Genomic DNA, 15070 nt, shown 5'->3' with positions numbered 1-15070 from the left:
AAGAAAGAAAGCATATTAAAAACCAGTAAAGGACACCAGTGGCATTGATAAAAGGCCTATGTATTCCATCCAAATGTTCACTGGATTCGGTAACTACCAAAAGAACTGCTGAATAGAGCATCACAGAAACACTCCTAATGTGCTCGGCATCTCAGTTGTGCAACCCTTAAAACAGCCCATTGACAGGTAACTGCATAAGAGAAGGCCAGTCACAGGCACTGGACTTTTCTATAGCAGCATACAACCCAAAAGGATTGACATGAGCAGTTTTGTGGTCATTAGTATATCAACCTCTCTAAGTCAAAGAATTAGAGCCAAACCTATGAGATGCTATTTTTCACTGTCAAGATTGGCACTTTTTAAAAACTAATAATAGCCTGTACTCTAGATGTCATGGAAAAACAGGTGGGAATAGAAATTTATACAACTCTTTAGAACTATGACACAATACCTACCAATATATTAAATTTCTATTTTTTTACCCAGAATATCCTCTTCTTCTGAATGTCTCTCCTATAGAAATACTTGCAAAAGGGCATGCAGATTGTATGAGCATATTTACTGCATTGTTTTTAAAAACAAAACTAGAAAAATGGAAATATCAACGGCAATCAGTCATTCAAATAACGTAGGTCTGAATGTACTGAGACGGGAACAGGACTGAAGCAGTTAACAGAAAGCCTGTGGCTCGCTGCTTCAGCTAAGGATTCCCAGCTAGACACCAGACCTCCAAGCAAACATGCTAAAGGTTTTTAATAAATAAAAGGTTCCCTCGTTTTAAAAATATCAGGAAATACCTGGTGTGTTTTAATTGCTTTTTGTAAACACTTTGAGAATGTACGGACTTTTAAGGCACGCCTGGCTGTAAAACAAGAGATAATCACACTGACATTTTCTGTTTGTATAACTAATGGAGTATAAAACTTGGGATTCCCCAAACAGAAAGTGTTTCGTTATTGATCATAACTTGTCTGGTAAGAAGCCCTTCCCCACCCTCCCTTCCCCCCCCCCCCCCCAAAAAAAAGTGTCCTAAGGTTGAATTTTACTCTTGTGAACAAATTAAAAATTACAGTAAAAGTTTGTCAGAAATACATTTATAAATGACTTCACATTAATCTGTATGTAACTAGGTATTGTGAATGAAACGGGGGCACATACTGAGTCTGACAAGCTCAGAGGAGGCCTGCACCGTGGGCCTTAGAAATTCAGAGACTAAAAGTAACCACCTAGGATGGTCTGTAGTGAAAACGCTGAGTCATGGCAGGTAGTCAAGTCATGTTCTAGGTTGGCTGTCTTCCCTGACAAAGGTCAGTCTTTACCTTAACTGAGGCTATTTTCCTTTTGCATCTGTGATAGCATACCTTTGGAATGCCAGGGTGATTTCCTTTTATCTGGACCCTTAACTGCACCACAGCAGAGACCACAAAAACTCTCACTGTTATGGTTATCATGTTAATTGTTAACTGCTAACTATCCTACACCCACAAACATAAAAGAAGTATGTGTCTATTAACTTTACTTTTTATCCTATCCCAGAGATTTCCCCACTTTGCTTTCTCCCACCTCCCCAAACTACCATGAATAGATTTCGTGTAACCCCTCACACCTCCTCCTTTGATCCTAATGTATACAATAAGGTGCAAAACTATCATTATCTGGAGCATTTTCTCCATTGAGCTCTTGCTTCCCTGAGATTTTTGTTTCCTAGCAATTGTTGTCAGTTTGGCTCAGATAAACTTATAAAAATTCTCTACAAGTTTAAACATTTCTTACTTTCTTAGGTTTGACAGTTTTATGTTGATGATATGGCCTAATGTGGAAGAAAGTGACATTCTTTGGACACTGTACCTACTAGCTGGGGACTTTTCTAGAAGGAATGTCTGTGCCTGGTTCCCGTGCCAGCCTCCCATCTATAATCTCTGAATCATGAGTAAGGTTTGGTGCCCATTAAGGTCTCTCATTCACATGAGTATGTTTTGACAATTAACCCTTTGTATTAGCAAATGACATTATTTAATACACACGACTGAATAGGGAAAACAGCAAGCTTTAAGATATATGCATTCTTTTCTCCTTTTCATAAAAAATACATATTTGTGTGTGTAGGTTTTTAGACTTACAAATGTAGTCAATTTAATAATAGATTGATTACTTCTAGAAAGTTGAAGTGGGGATGAGGAAATTAAAATTACACTTTTACTTTACATACTTTAGTGCTGTTTGAACTTCATTTTAAAAGCATATATTAATTTTATAGTTTAAAAAATAAAAGGGACAAAAACATAATGTCTAAGATGGCCTAATGAGAGAGTAAGACAGATCATAGCAAGATAATAACAACACAATAGGATAATTATATTATAAGGCATATACCTACAATAGCAGAGGTATGTACGAGGTCTGTTCAGAAAAACGCCAGCCATTGTTAATATAGCAAGAACAGCTTGTGTTACATCGATGTAAACTGGCAGACAAGGACCATGGACTGGAATGTGAGTGTGTGAACAATGATGATTTCACTGTACTAGCCAGTGGGGGTGGTAGATGCCACTGAATGAGCATGTGTACTGTGTGGCTGTTGCATTCAAAATGACTGAGTAGAGCAACAAATCTGCATCAAATTTTGTGTTAAGCTTGAACATTCCTCCACAGAAACTATTTGGATGATTCAGAAGGCCACAGCTATGGGCAACTGGTGATTGGCAGCTTCATCATGACAATGCACCTATTCGTGCATCATGTCTAGTGCAGAGATTTTTGGTGAAACATCAAATCACCAAGGTGATTCAGCCCCCCTATAGCCCAGATTTGGTGCTCTGCAACTTCTGGCTTTTCCCAAAACTAAAAATCTCCTTTGAAAGGGGAGAGATTTCATACCATTGATGAGATTCAGAAAAATATGATGAGGGAGATGATGGTAATTAGGAGAACTGTGTGAGGTCCCAAGGTGCCTACTTTAAGGGGACAGAGGCATCATTGTCCTCTGTACAATAGTCTTGTATCTTGGATCTTCTTCAATAAAAGTCTCTATTTTTCATATTGCATGGCTGGATACCTTCTGGACAGACTTCAATATGTACCATGTTCTAAGAGAAATCATTAAAGGAGAGTGACTAACCCTGCCTCAGGAAGTTTGGGAATGCTGAAATGAGAATACATTAGAAACCTCTCTTAAAAGAAAAAGAGTGGGGTATAAAAGTAGAGATCATTTGTCCTCTTTTGCCTAAAATCGTCTCAGATTACCCAGCATCATTATTAACAGTGCCCCATTTCACTCTCAAAGTGTCCCAGTTTGAATGCTATACAGGACTTCTCCAAGTCAGTGGTTCTCAAATTTTAGTACACATCAGACTCACCTGGAGGGCTTGTTAAAGCACACACTGCTGGGGCTCATCCCTAGTAAGCGTTTCCAACTCTGTGGGACTGAGGTGAGGCTGGAGAATTTGCATTTCTAACCGAGTTTCCATGTGATCCTCATGCTGCCAGCCTAGAGACTACAATGTGAAAACTACTATATACAGGTGTAAAAGCGCATGACTTTCCCTGAGAATGGTAACTAGCTCTAAGTGACCTGGTATGTGGTCTCTAAAAGCAGCAGAGAGGGCAAAAAAATAGTTTATACCAGTGATACTGCAAATATGGACTGCAAATTAATGCCTGGCCACAAACAGGTAAGTACCAAAACTGGGAAAAAGCATTTAGAACCCATGTAATGTTGCAGACTAATTTATACCTATTAAATTTAGTAATAAAAAAACCTTAACTTACTTTGTATTTCTTTTATCTCACTTTATTTTTCTAACAGTTCATTTTTCTAATAATTTACTTTATAAAAATATCAGTCCTTGAAAGGCTGGGTGGGAAAACCCTGATCTTTCACTGCTGACAGTTTGAGAAGCACTGGTTTAAATAAGACTACTTTGAGAGGGGCCATGTAAATAATGCTAAGTAGACTGGTCTTTATCCTGTAAGCAACAGGAAGTAATTAAAGGCTTTTAAGTAGGGAAGTATTGAGTCCAGATTTCTATTTAAAAAGGTAATTATGGTAACGGATAGATTAGTGGTCTTCAAACTTTTTAAAAAAGATTTTATTTATTTATTTTTAGATAGAAGGGAAGGGAAGGAGAAAAAGAGAAAGAGAAGCATCAATGTGTGGTTGCCTCTCAAGCATCCCCTATCAAGGACGTGGCCTGCAATCCAGGTACCTGCCCTGACTGGGAATCAAACCTGCTACCCTCTGGTTGGCAGTCATTTGGTGCAGGGCACCAAATGACTCAGAAGGTATAGATGGGAGGCTGGTGCAGGAGCCAAGCACAGACATTCAAACTTTTTTACACACATTTCAAACACATATTCCCATCAGTAAAAATACGTTGACCACTCGCCTTAATTTATTTTTTATAATTATAAACATATACTACATTTACATGTCATGTGTTTTAAACATATAAAATAGAAACATCCTAAGAGTGAGGTAAAAACTAAAAAGAAAGATTTTATTGTCACCTTCCTACCCTCCCCATGAATCATCCTGCAAAGTTTAGAAACCATAATGGTAGAGTATTCCTCACTAAAGGTAGAGAGTAAAACTGTTTGGCCTTCCAAATCCCCTGACTCACAGTTAATAAGGGCTAAACTATGTCCACAAAGCAGGCCTGGAAAATTACTACAACTCTGTGGTGTTAAATCTAAGGAAGGGGGCTAAAACCTTAAGAGTAAGGACAGAAGGAAGAAATATTAATTCTACAGCTGAACATCCAGCAAGCAGCATGCAAGCTGAATGGAACCTCTGTCTCACTCTGTTATGGTCATAGGAAATCTTCAGCCAATCAACTTTGACCTATTTGGCTGGGCTAAGTTAGACCAACAGTGCTTACAGCAAGGAATTTAAAGTTTGTTTAAACATGGCAAAGCTGAGTCTAACTTGTCATAGACAGGCTACCTACAACAGGTCATAATCTAAACATTAAAATGCCACAGTGTGCCGCTGTCCTCATAGTTGGACAGCCTCTGGAGAGCAAGTAGTTTATTATGCTCAGCAGCTTCTACTCCATCATTGATCAACAGAGTTTGCACCATGAATTTTTCATGTCTGGTTCACTGCAGGCTTTGATCGAAGGAAATTATTATAATATTGTGGCTTTAAAAAAAATATCCAGACCCTTAGCCATCACCAATTAATGGAATATTGGAGGGAAAAAGCTGATACCTAGATACAATTTAATTTGATTTAAATTTCTAAGTGGAGGAAACTATTGAAAAGATTTATTAACTTCCTTGGTTCAAGAATTTAAGCAAGTTAAGAACCCTACAAACACTGTTCAGACTCCCAAGAGCAGACAAGAATGTAATGCCTCAAGATTTTTTATACTTCTCTCTCAAACTTAACAAAATATCTTATGCTTTTATCTTGAAAATTTGAGAGAAAAAGATAGCTGGCTATCTGTTTGAGAAAGTACAAGTATTCGGCCTCTGACTGCAGGTATGAATTGGGCCAATCCAATTGGATTGCACATAACTCTGCAACAGGAATTTCCCAGAGCTCAAGGGAGTCAGGGACTTTGAACGAAATAAACGCTATTAAATGTAAACGAAGTCACTATTTCAGAAGTTATTCAGAAACTGAAGTTCATGAACAACTTTTAGTTTCCATTCTTCCTTTGAAGTGCAAAATTCAGTCATGTCCAATCATCATGCCACTGTCCTCAAAGCCTAACGTTAAATGGAAAACAAACTCTCCTAGCCAAAGAACAATGGTGATGCTTCACTTTAACTATGATACACACAAATGCTGCTAAGCTAGTGCAGATTGAAGACAGATGCCCTAGACCTGTGTCCCTTCCAAAAGATAAGAACTTTTCTAAACCACTTGGTTTAAAAAAAAAAAAAGTATCTATTTGGCTGCTGCTGCCAAAATGCTATACTGTATTCCTGGACTTTCAGAAACATATATAAATTCCAGAATGATTCTGATATTTTGGAATTGCCTATTTGGAACTGCTTAAGCCATAGGCAATATTTAAGTCCACTTAATGATGGACATTCAGCACAACTTGAAATTGACTCAGAAAGATACCATGTTAAACTCAGAATCAGAACTGAAAATTGAGTCAGTTCTTCAGAAGAGTTCTGTTGGCTAAATGCTAGTTTTCTCATTGAACTATTCAAAGTTAATCAGTGCATATCAATGATCTGCCTGGAACATGTCTACTTTGTATGAACAAAGTTAAACTGTTTTATGGTACCGTTTCCTGGTCCTATGGGTGGCAGTTTTCTCCAATGACTGACGACAACAACCACAACAAAGTTCTGGCACTTTTCACATACATGGATCTTTGATCATGTAGCCAGTCCCTCACTGAAAAGACCAACAAGCCTTGGTCGGGTCATTCAGTTGGTTAGAGCCTGGTCCCAGTACACCAAGGCTGCAGGTTCCATCTGGTCAGGGCACATATAAGAACCAACCAATAAATGCATGGATGGGCAGAGCAACAGATGGATGTTTCTCTCTCTTTCTCTCTCTCTCTAATCAATAAATTTTTAAAAAGTGGGTAAGTGGACCTACTTTTATGTTACTAAACTCTACAGGCTGCACAGCTGTACAAACAGAAAATAAGCTGGCTTTAATCTTCAGCACAGATCTACCCCATCACTAAAGAGAGGGTAAGGACAGGCTCTAAATTTCTCTCCATTAGCTCTAGATAAAATCAGAGCTTTAAAAAAGGCATTCAAATCTAAACAAAAAACATGTGAGTATGAAAAAAAAGCAGAAATATCAAGCAATCTGAAATGTTAAGGTGGAATATTCCTGTTTCTCAAAAAAACTTATTACTCTAGTACAAGGTGGGCAAAGTCCTATGTAAACAAATACCATTTTGGATTCCCCAACCTACTGTGTTTTTGGTAAACTTTAACAAAGCCAAGTGAATTCAGACTGCTTGGTTGCTTAGCTTAAGGATAGTTATTAAATGCTTTTAAGTAAAAAATACAAGTACAAGGATTATTGAATGCTGAACCCCTGTCTCAGCATCACAGTGTTCTAAAAGTGAACTCACTATGGGAAAATTCCAGATTGTTTTTTAAGAATACTAACTGAAAGACAGTGTACCATAATTTTATTAGTGGTTATTTTCAATGGTACGTGGGGTTTGTGTGTGATTTCAGTTCCTTTTCTGAAAATTCTCTCCAATATTTCTACAAAGAACCTATATATATGACTTGAATTGATTAAGGCATATCTTTAAACACGAGGGCTTAAAGCAATCTCTTTTCAACTTTGAACAATGCTGTTATTCTGTTGTCAAGCTTATCTTACATGACCTTTATAGGATCTCAGTTTACAAGGGCAAATTCCTTCAGAACTCAGTTTACAAATTCTACCCATAAAGTGCGTTCCAGCTCTGATATTAACTTTCTAATTATTTTAACTTTTTGATAATCTTTACAAAGGCCATTAGGGCCTAGAAACAGGAGGCTCATTTTAGCTAAAAGTCACGATCTCGCCTTTTTCTGATGCTGCAAAGTGAATCCATTTGAGTTTTTAGTCAACTCCCCCCTTAACTTCCTTTAAAAAAAATGTGCAAATGAATTGGCAGCCAATAGCTCAGCCTATAATGTGCTATTACCATCCTCGCGATTAACTGATTTTTTTTTTCTTCTAGCTCTCCAGAAGCCTTCTTCATTCAAGAAACACTTGTTGGCTGCACACCTATTAATGGTCAGACTCCGAATGCAGCTGAGAAGCACCCTAGTGAAATAAGGTCCTCAAAGGCGCACCCTTTCAATCGGGGAGACAAATGAGTAAACAACTAATTCCAATCCAAAGTGCCGAGTGAACACTCCAGAGGGAGATTAATCGACCTGGTAGGTGTGCCAAGACAGCTAGGGAGCTTTGGAGTGGACAGGGAAGGCTCTGAAAATGCTCTCCTTCGCCTGACTTCAAGGAGGAATCCAGCAATCTTCCCAAAGACTGGACGCCGAAGCACTTTCCGCCGGCTCCTCACCACCTATAAAGTGAGGCTAGCAGAGCCCAGGCCTGCCTGCCGGCCTGGGAACTCGGCTATAAAACGAGTAAGCGTCCAGATGGGGCCGGGGCCAAGTCGCCCCCTCGCTGGGGTGTGAACCCACCCTCCTTCTCCCAGCCCGGAGGCAGGCCACCACCTGTTCACTTTCACCGTCACCCGTGGAGGAAACGCTCCGCCCAGCTCTGGGGGCGAAGCGCAGGCACCGACCTGGGAGCAAAATTTGATCCCTGCCACTCCTACAACAGAAGTGGGCCGAGATTTGCGGGCCGCCGGGGCCAGCCCGCGCGGGGCGGGTGTGCGGTGGGCAGCCTGCCGCAAGCCCTACCCTGAGGGGCGGGGGCCCCGATGGGGTCACCCGGGTCGACTCGGGAGGAACGCCCCGCACCCTCCGCAGGCCGAGCCGAGTTCCCAGCGGCGCCCTAGTCTCCACCGCCACGGTCTCCCGGAGGACGGGCGGAGATCGCGCCGGGAGCCGGCTAGGGGGAGCTGTTCCCGGCCGGCCTCGAGGCGCAGGAGCCCCACTTGCAGCGCGCACCCACACAGCCGGGACCCCCGCTTTACCTGGTCTAGCAGAGACAAGGGTGGGATCCAGAGCAGGCGGGCCGGCGTGAGGGCGCGGCGTCGGCCCTCCCTCACCTGGGCGGAAGTGAGAGGCTGGGCTGACCGCGCCTCACCTGGCAGGCCCTCCCCTGGCCCGGCCTCCCCGCCCGGGGCGGGGCGCCCAGTCGCGCCCGCAGGGTAGCAGGAGATCGACCGGAGCGGGGTGCGGGGGAGTGCTGGGTCTCTGGGCTTCTCTACTTTCTGCAAGTGAAGCTCAGCTGGGCGAGGGAGAGTTAAAGAGCCTGGGAAATGTGGGGTCTGGGGGCCGAGTAGGCAGATGAAACGCCTCATGCTGGGGGCAGCAGGCGCTAATAGGGTGGGGAGGTCGCTGGACCGGTGTCGTAGGACGGGTGAGTGGAGAGGCAAACCCAGGATCAAGGAAATTGAAGGAGGACATCAAGGAAAGGATTTGGTCAAGTGTGCTTAGCCTCTCGTCCTTTTCCTTCTGCGTGCTATCATCCCTCCCTTGTGTTTTCCGTATCCATTGACCTAGTATAAAATTCTAAGAAGTAAACCTGACGGTTATTTTCTTCTCCTTATTTATTTGAGAAAAGGAAAGAAATGAATCTGGCAATATTCATGGTGGTAGTTCCACGTTACCTCACTTACTCTATGAAGAAACTGTGCACCTGACAGGTAAAGTGATTTGCCCCAAGTCTGACACCCAGAAGGGATCTTCTGACTCCAAGTCCTGTGTTGCCTTAATTATTTATTGTAATATTTTTATTCTTGGTATCTCACCTCGACTTTGAGGAAGATTTGGGTAAAACTTACAATGGCATTATTCCACTCTCTTTAATGTAACTAAGTTGAGAATTTTGATGCTAGGCCTTGTTAAATGACAAGAATTGATCTTAAGCTATGTATTCATTGAATAAATGCTGTATTTGTTAAGCCCTGTGTTTGATTCTGTAAAATGTTAAAACTTGGATACCTGTCCTCAAGGGGCACAAGCATACAGAAAAACAATTGCAACAGAGGGTCATCTGTTGTAGGATCATGCATTTGGCACTTTATAGTGTGATTGCTAGTTTGCTGGTTTTAAGGGAAATATCACTTGTTAGACCCTGTAAAAATACACACAGTTTAAGCATGACCCCTACTTCTTAGGAACTAACAAACTACTGAGGGAAATAAATGTATACAATAACTTAAATTACCAAATAGGATGAAGGTAGAACTTTCAGAGAATAAAGAGATCAATTATGCTTTGTTGAAAGCATCTGTTAGGACTTAAACAGGCCTAACAGGTGTTTGGGATTTGCTTAAGGTAAAATAGAAAAGGAAATTCTTCTCAAGTAGGTGGGGGTGGAGGGGCAGGATACAGGTGGAGACCAATTATCTCAAAAGATCGCTTGCAAACATGTGGGTCTCATCTCACTCTAACATTTGGTGGTGGTTATAAACACTCCCTTTCCAAAAAAATAATGTGACTTTGGATTGACTGTGAAACAAAGCTCAAACTCCCTTTCTGACTACCCAAGACTTTTTAAAGGTTTTAAAAATTTATTGTTCTGGGGGTGGGGAATCAATGTGTTGTTCCACCCATTGATGCATTCATTGGCTGCTGCTTGTGTGTGCACTGAACAGAGATCAACCCACAACAGTGACGTACCTGGACAACACTCGAACCAACTGGGCTACCCAGCCAGGGCTTCCAAGTCTATCTTAAGCTTTCCCCTTCTTGCTGATTTTTCTACCTAATCTCCCACTTCACCTCTCCAAGGTCTTATGCTGGCCAAACAGATCTGCTCCACATCTTTTCTGTTCTTTCTTATCCCCTTTCCCATTCCTGCAATGTCCTGGAAGCCCTGCCCTTCCTTAGGGCTAAACTCAAGTCTCACCTTTTATGAGAAGCTGCCTCCACAACCACCCCAGAAGACATACATTTCCACTACATTTCATCTAATTTTTCCACATTTTTGTGACATGAGCTTTCCTTTGGCTCTTCCCTGAAAATGAAAAAGTTTTAAATTTACTCAGTGTATATTTTTAAGGTGATCATTCTGTGGTAAACATTTTCTGGCATAGGAGTGTTTTTGTTTTTTTACCTCTCAGAACCCTCAAGGGGATGATCTTATTCATAAAATGAGGAAGATACACAAAATATTTAAGAACACACCTCTGAAGTCAAAAGATCTGAGCTTCAATCCTATCTCCACCATTTTTTCCCTTTTTAAAAAAAGATTTTATTTATTTTTAGAGAGCACTGAAGGGAGGAAGAAAAAGAGGGAAACATCAATGTGTGGTTGCCTCTTAGGGGGTCCCTCACCAGGGACCTGGCCTTCAACCCAGGCATGTGCCCTGAGAATTGAACCAGCAATGCTTTGGTTCCATGCTCAATCCACTGAGCCACACCAGCCAGGTTACACCATTTTCTAAAACATGTGACTTGGGCAAGTTACTTCACCTTTCTAATTCCCATCAGTGAAATTATGAAAACGTTTACTTTATATGGTAGTTTTGAAGGCTAAATTAAGGAATACATGTATTGCATATACCTTGCACATAGAAAGTACTCAATAAATGAGGCCAAAGATAGCTGGGAGTGAGCATGGCAGACACGGGTGACAGTAAGGAGGCAGCCAAGAGTAGGAATGAAGGGAGGTCCATGGTGGAGGACCAGAAAGTACCACAGAGAACTTCATGTTGTAAGACTTTATCCTTCATCTCTTAAGATGTTAAAGAACCACTAAACATTTTTTGAATAGGATTTTTTTAATGTTTAATGATTATTTGTTATTTTAAAAGATTTTAGAGCAGTTTTAGGGGCACAGCAAAATTGAGAGGAAGGTATGGAGATTTTCCATATATCCTCTGTCCCCACACATTCACAGTCTACCCCTTTATCAACATCTGCCACCAGATGGTACATCTGTTAAAATGGAAGCTACATTGACACATCATAATCACTCAAAGCCATAGTTTACTTTATGGTCCATGCTTGGTGGTGTATATTGTATGGGTTTGGACAGATGCATAATGACATGTATTCGCTGCTCTAAAAATCCTTTTTACTCAGTCTATTCATAATTCCTACCCCAACTCCTGGTAACCACTGATCTTTTCACTGTTTTCATCATTTTACTTTTCTAGAATGTCGTATTTGGAATCACACAGTACATAGTCTATTAAGATTGCTTGTTTAGTATATGCATTTAAGGTTCTCCATGTTTTCTCATGGCTTGCCAGTTCTTGAGTTTTAGTGCTGAATAATAGTCCATGTATCTGCTCAGGTACTAAGGACATCTTATTTGCTTCCAACCTTAAGCAACTATGAATAAAGCTGCTATAAACATCTATGTGCAGGTTTTTGTGTAGACATAAGTTTTCAACTCCTTTGAATAAATACCAAGGAGCTTTAATGGGATTTTGAATATGAAAGGGTTTTTTTTTAATTAAAGATTAATCTGGAAGAAGTGTGAAAAAATGGATTGACAACATTGAGGAAAGAGCCTAGAATCAGAAAGGGGAAAGAAGAAATTGTAGCAAGGTACACAGAAAATAAGTTACAGCTAAAATAAGGTGAAAATATAGGGTAAAAAAATGAACACTTAAAAATATCAGTTGTGCTCTGGCTATTATAGCTCAGTGGATTGAGTGCAGGCCTGCAAACCAAAGGGTTGCCGGTTCAATTCCCAGTCAGGGCACATTCCTGGGTTGCAGACCAGGTCCCCAGTTGGGGGCACATGAGGAGCAACCACACATTGATGTTTCTCTCCCTCTCTTTCTCCTTCCCTTCCCCCCCTCTATAAATAAATAAAAAATCTTTTTAAAAATCAGTTACTAGGGGAGTGGGAGGAGGAGAGAGGGGGAAAAGGTACAGACAATAAGTAGCATAGATGGTAGGGAGAAAATAGACAGGGGGAGGGCAAGAATGGTATGGAAAATGTAGAAGCTAAAGAACTTATGACATATGGACATGAACTAAAGGGGGGAATGTGTGTGGGAGGGGGTGTGCAGGGTGGAGGGGGGTGAAGGGGGTAATGGGACAACTGTAATAGCATAGTCAGTAAAATATATTTTAAAAAATAAAAATAAAAACCTCATATGGAAAAATATCAGTTGCTTACTGACTAGATAAAGGGATTAAAGAACAAGAAGAAAAGTGAAGTACAAGGATGATTCTAAATATTTAACCTGATAAAAGGGACAGTGGTGGTAAAACTTAGAAAAGCCAATTTATTGTTTTTTTTTCTTTTTAAGAAGCTGGACTCTGATAAAGTCAGTTTAGATTCTATATTTTGATATTCAAGATGAAATATACTTGGCATAGAGTAGGACTTCTTACGTGATGAGTGCATTTAATTGGAGAGTAGGCAGCTAGGTCAGTGCACCAGAGAGGACAATGAAAAATACTTGAGAAACAACAGCATTAATGAAGTAGAGTTCAAAATATACAGACAACTATAACCCAGATCTATGAGAGTCCTGATATTATGAGTTTATTACCAGAGGTGGGGGGCCAGGAATGCCCATCATAGTAAAATTAAAAAAAAAAAAAAAACAGGAGAGTAACAATCTTTTATCTCTTAATGCTTCTGTCCTAACCATGGAAAAATCAGGTTGGTTTCCTCAGGAAGTTATGAGCAAAGCCTATCTGTTAATGTCATCAGGTATATGCTGGAATCTTAGGAATGGAAAGATCCACGGTACAGACCCTTGAATTCCAGAGGAAGCTTTGCTTCAGGCTTCACTGGTAACCCTCTTTCCTAGTGTTTCTACACAGCAATTTCCATACTGGGCTGTGCTAGTCACATCCTTTGATTTCTATAGAATTTACACTGGACTTCATAGAATTTTTATGTGACAAATTTGGCATTGTAAACATGCCTAGAATTGAGATTTAAGAACTTTCTTACTAAAATTGGACAATGGAGTAATCAGGTGATCGGAGACTATGCTTATAAATAAATACTATATTTCACTGAGCCATGAGAAAATAGATTGAGTCAGTAAGAAGAGAAAGTTAATTTTTTTAGTATGCCATCAGTTCAAGAGTCAACATTTTTGTATTGTGTATTTACTTTTATGGGGAGACTCTTTTGTTCTTTTTAGTTTATACATTATTAGAACCATAAAAATAGATTTTGTAATGAGATTAATCAGCAAAGCATAAGCATTTTTAAATAGTTAATTGCTCAAAATCTATATGAAAACTGACAAATACAAAGATTAGCAATATTCCTACAGTGAACAAAAAAATACAATAAATCTTCACTTAACAACATATATAGTTTCTTGGAATTGGAGCAAAATGATGTATAATGTATTAGCTTAGAAGTAAAAAGGTCAAAGTGAGAGGCAAAGAGCACTTATATGAGATTCAAAGAATAACTATTTTGGAAGCACTGATTCGGGCACAGCCCCAAATAGTGTCCCAATTAGGAGGTGAAGGCAAGGAGTATTTATGAGAAAAGAAAAAAGAAGTATTATGTCAATAGAAGGAAAGAATTTTTACAGGTGAAGATAAGCTAACAAAGTGATGTTATTCTAAAGACTGTTTTGAATTGCAGTCCAGTAGCCATAGTATCTGCTTTCTTATCTTCATAAACAGTGGTTTGGGATAGAATGCTGCTTTAGGCTCAGTCCAAAGGTTATTTTGCCCAGTTTTAACATTCCAAAGGTTGGAGGAGTAGGACATGCTGTTCCTCTGGATGGTAACTGACTCCATTTTAAAGTGGCTCCCTTTGTATTATGTTTTATATTTCCCCCTTTTGATTGAGATCTTTCCTTGAATATGTCAGTGATCAATCACTGGAAAGTAATACCCGTCAGTTATTAAAAGCATCATTAGTTCCCCATTGTCAGGAAGGCTCATTTTTGGTATGTCAAGCCATTGGCTAATCCTTCATTGACTGGAAGGCTCATTTCTGGCATGTCTGTTCCACCTAGAAGCAAAAGTGGTTTTTTAGGGGCCTTAGGTCACATTTGAGCAGTATGAGCACCAGAACAAAGGAAGCCTTTGCAGGGGTGTCAAACTTATTTTCACTGGGGGCCACGTCAGCCTTGCAGTGGCCTTCAAAGGGCTGAAATAACTTTAGGACTGTATAAATGTTACTACTTCTTAACTTAAGGAGTTGAAATTACATTTGGCCCTTTGAAGGCAACCTCGAGGCTGATGTGGGCCCCAGTGAAAATAAGTTTGACACTCCTGCTTGAAGGGCAAACATTTTTTGTATTTTCTTGAGGTTTCTCATATGAAGTCATATAAGCCTTAGGTGATCATCTAAAAACATTGAGCAACAATGATCAAAGTGGTATCTTTACAACACTGAGCTATGTAAAATAAAGTTTTATAACAGTAAAATTTCTAGAATAACAAACCAAATGTCAAGTCCAATTTCAATAATAGATCTGGACCAGGAGGTAATACCTGAGGGCAGCCAGTCAAAGATATTAGAGAACTGTGAGATGTCAGTGGGCACTGTATTTAATCATTTGAC

At 40.0% G+C, this 15070-nt stretch overlaps 1 protein-coding gene across 6 annotated transcripts in view; it reads right to left on the bottom strand.

Moving 5' to 3' along the window:
• Positions 1-8719, bottom strand: part of PATJ (PATJ crumbs cell polarity complex component) — a 331922-nt gene extending 323203 nt beyond the window's left edge. For all 6 annotated transcript variants that reach the window (XM_036026193.1, XM_036026198.1, XM_036026197.1 and 3 more), the window contains exon 1: positions 8586-8719. The gene's annotated coding sequence lies outside the window, so the exon portion shown is untranslated. The remainder of the gene's footprint in view (positions 1-8585) is intronic.
• Between the last annotated feature and the right edge of the window lie 6351 nt (positions 8720-15070).

This window comes from Phyllostomus discolor, chromosome 5 (assembly GCF_004126475.2).
Source record: "Phyllostomus discolor isolate MPI-MPIP mPhyDis1 chromosome 5, mPhyDis1.pri.v3, whole genome shotgun sequence".
In the NCBI taxonomy this organism is placed as follows: Eukaryota; Metazoa; Chordata; class Mammalia; order Chiroptera; family Phyllostomidae; genus Phyllostomus; species Phyllostomus discolor.
This window is presented reverse-complemented; position numbering and strand designations above follow the sequence as displayed.